Source organism: Vidua chalybeata, chromosome 2 (genome assembly GCF_026979565.1).
Source record: "Vidua chalybeata isolate OUT-0048 chromosome 2, bVidCha1 merged haplotype, whole genome shotgun sequence".
Lineage (NCBI taxonomy): Eukaryota > Metazoa > Chordata > Aves > Passeriformes > Viduidae > Vidua > Vidua chalybeata.
Genome location: NC_071531.1, coordinates 65,154,514 through 65,162,960, shown reverse-complemented (window position 1 = coordinate 65,162,960; position 8,447 = coordinate 65,154,514). Strand labels below are relative to the sequence as shown.

General features: G+C 46.0%; 1 long non-coding RNA gene across 1 annotated transcript; it reads right to left on the bottom strand.

Moving 5' to 3' along the window:
• Positions 1-374: 374 nt before the first annotated feature.
• LOC128784110 (uncharacterized) lies at positions 375-3,027 on the bottom strand. Its single transcript, XR_008429365.1, has 3 exons — positions 2,913-3,027; positions 1,002-1,075; positions 375-517 (listed from the first exon to the last, which is right to left on the bottom strand). It is a non-coding gene; the product is annotated as an uncharacterized LOC128784110 (long non-coding RNA).
• Between the last annotated feature and the right edge of the window lie 5,420 nt (positions 3,028-8,447).

The window sequence follows — 8,447 nt, the reverse complement described above, 5'->3', positions numbered from 1 at the left end:
CCACCACTTTGTCTTTGTCTTGGCAACCACATGAACTGAGCCAAGGCAATGAACATCTTTGATGTGTAAAGCACCTTCTCTCTTGTATACATACTCATGTTATTAATATTGCTGTTACTGTTCATACTGTTCATCCTACTGCTGTTTGCTTTCAGTAAATTGTTATGTCAACCCACAGTCTCTGCCTTTGCCCCTCTCTAACTGGAGCGGGGGCAGGGGAAAGGAGGCACAGTTTATTTGAGTTTAATTCCCAGCTGGTTTTAAACCACCACATTATGTAAAAGAAGAAAATCCACCCAGAGGATTTTATATAGTTTTGATTTTATATAGTTTTTATATAGTTTTTTTTTATTTTATATAGTTCTCCCCTTTTACAGTGTGACCTGTTCCCTCACTCTGAGGAATTGGACTTTTACGCCTGGAAGTGCTGTTGGCTCTTCAAAGGGAAGCAAATACCTCAGTTGGCTCCTAACACCTGTGTCAAAGGGGAAGGTCAGAGCAGGGAGGGCTGAGAGGCCTGCAACCAATGAAGAATACCATCACAGAACAGAACTCCCAACATGGGATGCTAAATACTTTTTAGCATCATCACATCTGACAATATAATAACTTTGCCTAACAGCTAGAAACCATTTCCAACTAATATTATTTGTTATCTGCAGCAATAGCATTACCCTAATACCCACAGGGTCACTCAGCTCCCTTGTACAAAACATTGCATTTCCATAATGCATTTTCTGCTCCACACCTTCATCTCAGTTACATATGAAACAAAAAATAAGAAGAATTACAGCAAGTAGAAGAAACTGCAGGCTCTGAGCATCAGTTTTTCCAGGCATAACTGAACCACGAGAGGCACTCTGCTGATGAATACAAACCCACAAATATTTACAATACCCAAATATTGTGTTAGACAGAACAGCTCTGCAAAATACTTTATTCTCTATCCAAGCAGCAAATTTTCTTACCTATTACTCCTTATTGCCCTTAAATTACTCTACCTCATCTTTGGGGATGCCAGCCCCCCTTCTGCATCCCCTCCGCATGCCAGAAGTTCAGGCTTTTTCAATGGAGCCTACAAAAAGATAAGAGAGACAATTTAAAAGGCGCTGGAGTGACAAAACAAGGGAGGATGGCTTCACACTGCCATAGGGTAGGGTTAGATGGGATATTGGGAAGGAATTCTTCCCTGTGATGGTGAGGAAGACCTGGCACAAGTTGCCCAAAGAAGCTGTGGCTGACCTGAAAGGAGTTGATCAATAGTTAACTCATGTAAGCATCAATTAACTATTAAGAGTCAGCAAATATTAATCACAAGCCTAAGAAGCAGGATGCACCTTAGCTTTGTCAAGATAAGAGAAATAGAACGCACCTTGCCAAGATAAGAGGAACAAAACCTATTGTCAGCAGAAAACGTTGAACCAGCCAGTGAAGGACTGCACATGCTTCAGAAAGAAAGGTGAAAAGTGCCAAGTGAGGAAGACTGCCAGCATTCATTGGAACGACGACTCAGAGCCTTCCTCAGTGTGACCACCAGAGTATACTGCGCCTGCTCGTCACATATGCTAATTATATTAATGATTTTTGAAAAGTAATTTGTATAACCACACCCATCCCAAGGAATGTAATGAATATGCATTAAATTTATCCATATATTGTACTGTGTAAAAGTGCTGGGTGTGCATGTTGGGAGAAGTGATCCCCATGCACCTGGCGCCAAATAAAGCAAATATCCACTTCACTGAATCAGTATCTGAGGTGACTTTTAGCTCAGTGTTGGAGTGAATCAGGCCCACCCCTGGAAGAGTTCAGCATCAGGCTGGAGAGGGCTTGGAGCAATGTGGTGTAGTGGAAGGTGTTCCTGCCCATGGTAGGGGGATGGACTTCATGATCTTGAAGGTGCCTTACAACCCAAACTATTTTGTGATTCTGTAATTCTATTATTACCTTGCAGGAAAACCATGGTTTGGGTTTTTTTTTTACTTCTCATTTCAAAATGAAAGAAAATCCAGAAATCAAATCAATGTACATCTAGTTTTCCATCCATATAGAAATATTTACATGCCAAGGGACTTATCAGTGTCCACATTCATTTGAAGTCTCCCCTTCCATCATGAGAGCCCTCTCCTCCTCAGTTTGCTGCTCCTTCTTTCTGCCTGAGACTCCCTTCCTATGTCATAAGCTCCCACATCATGCAAATTAAGTATACATGGGTGCAAAGCAAAGGCCAGATTTTGTGCCATTGTAACATGATGGAGGTGAGGATTTTTCTTTTTTTATCCCATCTGTTGCCAAAGAGATGGCAATGACAGTGCCTAAGAGAGCCAAAAGATGTAGCCAAGGAGGAGGGGTAGGGGTACAGCTGAGTGCACTCTTGTAGCTGAGGGGCATTCTCTTAGGAAGAGCAGAGATACCTGGAGATTTTGGTTGGAGGGTGAAAGAGTCACCTTGGCTCTTGTCTCTCTCTCTCTCGCTCTCACTCTCTCTCTCTCTCTCTCTCTCTCTCTCCCCCTCAGGATTGGAGCAGAGACAGGGGGTGTTTGGTGCCCGACCATTGCTGCCCTGAGAATTCACTGCCACTGTGGAGCTTTTGTCCCTCTATTGCTTCTCCTAATATGGGTAAGCCTTGGCTCATAAAACCAACTGTTGAACTGGGACCTTTTAAACACCCAACCTCATTGGAAAAGTACCCTCACCATTTGCTTGGGGACCCCACAGGAAACCCCGGGACACCTCCCCCCTCCGAGGGAACCTCTCCCAGCTGCTTGTGGGAGCCCAGCTGCCGCTGCCCAGCCCCACTGTTTTCTGCCGCTGCTTTGGGTTTTTCCTTAGGTTTTAACTTGTAACCCCCCATGTCTCCTGGCACAGATCCAGAGTTTTTGTTATACTTTGCCACCGCATGGTCTCCTCACCTCTGCTGTTCCAGCCTCCAAGGTTCCTGCTACAGCCCATCTCACCATCTGGAGGGGCACAGGACCACTTGCCCCTGTGAATTTGCAAAGGAAGCCCCTTTTCTATCTCTCCTGCCGGCTCACCTGCCAAGAGCCACGTGCAGAGAGGCGACTGAACTCGCGCCACAGCGCCCCCTGCAGCCGAGGGGGAGTCATCACATCTGCCCTGCCTGACCGGGAGCCAACAGCGCCCCTGCCGGCTGTGGCCGTACACGGAAGGGGAAATGCCTGACAGCCGAGAGAAGACTGTGGTTGTGTTTCTGTTTTTGTTTGTTGTTTCCTTGCCTTGTCTCTTATTTATTTATTTATTTATTTATTTATATATATATATATTCTAGTAAAGAACTGTTATTTCCTTTCCCATATCTTTGACTGAAAGGCCCTTAATTTCAAAGTTGTAATAATTCAGTGGGAAGGGGGTCATATTCTCCATTCCATGGGAGGTTCCCCCCTTCCTTGGCAGACACCTGTCTTTCAAGCCAAGACATAACAATAGCTTAAAATGATAATATTAATGTAATCTACTTTACAATCAGAATTTTTGTGCATCAATTTCTTGTAAAAGCAGATAATCTTTTTCCGTAGCTCTTTCAGTCTCAAAATTGAACACAAGAACTTCAAAACACATATATTTTGTTGTTTTGTTTGGTTTTGCCAGGCAAGAGTTGAAAGCTTGCCTCACCTACTACCATACGCCATGGAGAATGCACCCAAGGATGCCCTGATGCACCTCCTTCACTCCAGAAAAGACACAATTCTCACTGCGGTCATTCCAAAGTCTGTGAAGAGTGCCACAAGCAACATCCTCCTCATTTGATGTCCCCCCTTCTCATCCCTCAGAGCCAACCTCTCCAGCTGAGCTCCTCTGTAGCCAACAAGGAAAAAAAGAACCATCCACAAGGCTAAGTCATCTTGCCTCTTGTATTTCTCCATGCAATAGGATCTGCACCTGGAAATGTTTGGAGTCACCTGGATGAGTGGGCTGGACACGTCCCTCCTTAAGGGAGGGTTCAGTTCTGCTCAGCTCATACAGTGATGCTGCAGCATCACAGCAGGAAAATACAAAGGTTTCCAGGGATGTTTCTAAATTTAAGAGCAATGGAAATCTGGGCTGGAAATGTCATAACATCTGCACTAGAGTGATACACATTTTGATTTATTGGGGTTTGGAAATATAAAAAAAAGTAAAGCTGCAGGTTGTGAAATGAGTGTACCTGAAAGCAGAGCCCTTGTTACAAAGCTTCTCCACTGAGATGTGCCATAGCAAAGCTCGCAGAGTATGGAGAAGGAACTCATCATTCTCTTGGCGGTTTAACACCATTTTTCACCCATTTATACCAACAGTGCAGCACTTGGTAACACAGAGATCTGTCTTTAACCCTGTGCTATCTGCATATATTCTTCTGCTTTTAACTGCCTCCCTTCACTCCCAGGGAGCTATGTGACCTTTGCTGTGCATTTACCACACCATGAGCGTCTGAAAATAGTTGAGAAGTGAGGGCAAAGCTTTTATATTTTACAGTGAAGAAAAGCCTTATTATTTGAACCCCAGAGAGTCCAGGAACAACTGGGAAGCCATTCCCAAACCAGATTTTACTGCAGCTTTCTGACTTAGTGGCTTTCTTCCCCACTTCTTCCTCAGAAATCTGTGCAATGCCTGGGGAGAGCTGGGCATCTTACAGGGTCCTTCAGTGTCAGTCCTTCAGTCCAGACCTTCCAGGTCATTAAATCATTTGTCTTCCCTGCATAGCTCTGATTTGAAATGTCATCTCTCCCATATCTGGGGAGGGTGACCTGACTTTTCAGAACAGAGATGATGCTGTGTCTGAGATGAGATGGCTCCTCTTTGACGTGACCTGATCAACAGAGCATTTCTCCCATTTATTGCCTAAGAGATTATGAATGACAATACTTAAAAAAAGATGTAGAAAGGTTGGGGAGGAGGAGGGAAGGGATACAGTTGCTGCAGTCTCTTAGCTGGGGAGTGAGCTCACTGGCAGGGGGGTTTTCTCTTGGAAAGTGCAGAGATACCATAAGAGGTTGGGGGGGGGAGGGGAGGGGTGCTAACCAAAACTTGGCTGGGGGTGAAGGGACTGAGCTCAGCTCTCTCTCTCTTTGGGATTGGAGGAGAGACAGTTGTGGTTTTGGACTGCTGCTGCAGAGAGTATTCACTGCTGCTATGGAGTTTTTTGTCCTTCACTGCCTCTCCTTACTGTGGATAAGTGCGGGGACTGCTGGGCTCCAGGACGGTTTGGATGGGTGGCAACGAAGGATCTCTGAAGCCCGGTCTTTAGAGCATATGGTTTATTGTAAAGATGAAGGGCCCTGCTTGGAGTTGCTAGCTGCAACTCGTGGCAGACCCAGGGAGAGTGGGGGGGGAGAGAGAGAGAGAGAGAGAGAGAGAGCGTCCCAAGAGGAAGGTCCAAGAGGGCGTCCGGTCCCTCGGCCACACCTTATCAGGGGGCTTCAAGGTGGGCTGGGACAGGACTTGGGCCAATGGGGTTGCAGATACCTGATACTTCAGGGGAGGGTTACAGGTATGGGATGAACCATACATTGGGGGGTGATACAGAACATTCCATTTGACCTTAGGATCTATCAGAAGGGGGGATTGCTTTCAGCTTGGCTGTATTATTGTTTTCGAGATGCTCAGTAATTAAGGTTTGGTATTTCAAATCTTGTTCTCATCTCAATATCTGTATTTTCTGACTCTTTTGTCAGGCCATCATATTTATAGGGCTTTCCTATTCATCTTCCCCAACAGATAAGCCTCTGCTCACAGGAGTGGCAGTTGAACTGGGACATTTTAACATCCAACCTCACTGGGAGGGACCCTTACCATCTGCTTGGGTGCCTCAGGGGAAACCCAGGACCACCTACCCCCACCCTTTCTCCAGAGAAAGCACCTCCCGGGTGCTTGAAGAAGCCCAGTTGCTGCTGCCATCACCAGGATGTCACATGGGACACAAGACAGACAGAGAAAATTTTTTAAAAACCCAAAACACCCCCCTCTCACCCCTCCACCTTCTCTCTCCTTTTTTGCCACCCTGGCGTGTGCTTACCTCTGGTGTTCCAACCCACTGCTCAGCTCACCACCCAGAGCGGCACTGAGACCAGCTGTTCCCTTTGAGTTTTGCAAAGAGAGCCACCTGCCCTCTCTACCATCGCCCCAGGTGCCATTGCCATGGGGAAAGGCGTCTGAGCTCGTGTCACAGCGCCCCCTGCAGCCACGGAGGAATCATCGCACCTGCCCTGCCTGGCCAGGAGCCAACAGTGCCCCTGCCGGCTGTGGTCGTAACTACACTGAAGGGGAAAGTGTTTGAAGATCAAGAAAAAGCTGATATTGGGTTTCTGGCTTTGTTGTTTGTTTGTCTTGCTATTTATATTTTAGTAAAGAACTGTTATTCCTTTTCCAATATCTTTGCCTGAAAGCCCCTTAATTTCAAAGTTATCATAATTTGGAGAGAAGAGGGTAATCTTTTCCATTCCAGGAAGGTTCCCACCTTCCTTGGCAGACACCTGTCTTTTAAACCAAGACAGAGAGTATAGAGAAGCCTGTCAACTTTACTCCATCCACTTCAGATATCTCTGTATGCAATTCCTCCTTCAATAATCCTTACTTTCTGACTCTTATCAAAAAAAAAAAAAAAAAAAAAAAAAAAAAAACCGACCAAAAAGGAACAAAGCCAAAGCTACCATGGGTTTAAAATAAGTCTCCTCTCAGTACCTGATAATAGAGAGATTATTCACAAGGATAGAAGGTAAATGGAAGACAGTTGGGGTCTGGTTTGAATCCATGTAGTTTGTCATGCTTCTGGCAAAGAAGGAAAAGGAAAAAGGGAGAAAATTTCCCATTACACAAATATGAAAGGTAACAAAATTGATTTGGAAAGAGCTCCCATGGTCCTGTACTGTAGAGCACTTGTGTGCTGGCTTTGATTTACACAGGGCATGCACTAACAAGTTGGAAATTAGGTGTTAACGCTTGGGAAATAAGACAACCATGGGAGCTCTCTGAAAACATCTGCCCACCACCATTAACTGCCCCTGAAATGGAGTAGGGCTATCACCAGCACTGGGAAGCAAACAGAGCCAGAGCAAAAGCATCATTATCTCACACAGTGCCCTGAACCCCCAAATACTACACCAACACTTTTATCACTTTTTCCACCTCAAAACTGATTCTTTGGTGCTACCCCTGCCACAAACCCACACACAGAAGCTTTTCTCTGGCCCTGGCTGACTTTGACCCTTCACATGTTGCTTCCATTTTGCTCCTGCAGCCTCATTCCATGACCACTGTGGTTTGTCTTTTCTGCTGTGTCATTGAAGAGCTCCTAAAGGGCTGATGTCACCCTTTAATTTTTGTCTTTCCTCTGTTTCACAACCATGCTCTCAACACTATTCCTTCAAGGCTGTTACTTGAGGAGTCATTGGTGACCCAGGAAGCTGGGAGCCTTCCTTCCAGGTGGTCTCTCAAGGAGAGAAGCCTCATGCCATGGGCAGAAGATGGGCTGAGCTTGGCCACCAGGCCCCTTGGGGGTGAGGAGATGGCATGCACATGTGATGCAGCAGTTTCCATTTAAACGTTCTGATGGGAAGAATGATGATTTCAGCATTAACAGAGCCCTGATTTGTGGAATTCAGTTACGTGCTGCTGGGAACGGCACAAGCTGAGGTCTGGGGGCAGCTGGTAAGCAGTGGGAGTTCAGAGGAGAGGGCCCAGGTGGTAAGTGGAGGTGGAATAGGACATGACAAGATGGGAGAGGATGGGTGACAGGTGGAGGGGTGGTGGCAGCTTGAAACAGCACAACAGTTTTGAGCTCCATCTCAGGTGGAAGGGATCTCAGGACGTCTCGGGTTCAGCTTCCTCGTACACACAGAGTCAGTCTGACCTGGTCAAATCAGATAACCCAGTGCTTTAACCATCTGGATCTTGAAGACCTCCAAGGACGGAGACAACACCTCAGGGCAACCTCCTGCAGTGAGTTGAATCTTCCTTATTAGTGTGTTAGAAATAGATGTCCTGAGGCTGCAATTCCCCTCATTTAGAAAAACTTCTGAACACCTCTCAGTGCTCTGCCTTTCCCTTCCCTTCCCTCCTGAAGCACCTGGGAGGTGCCAGTCTTTGGGACTACAGCTGGGTGCCTCTGCTCTGAAGTCCAGTGATCAATGAGTATGGGGGAAGGTTACATCACTTCTCTTACTGACATCGGCAATTCCTGCTTCTATGTCCTGCTTTTCCCTCATTGAACAGTAGAAGAATTTCAACTCCTTTCCACACATCATGCTTCTCTGATGGACTTCTCTGCAAATCTACCAGCAGGCTGGGTTAGCTGCAGGCCACTGGGAAAGATATTGCACAGTCCTGCTCTGGGTCTGATATTACATTAGGGTCACAGTTTGGAGAAAGGCACATGACCAAAGATCACATGATAACAGCCAAAATTTATTGATGGGTGCTCCCTTTTATAGGGGGTTCAAATTTCCCACGCT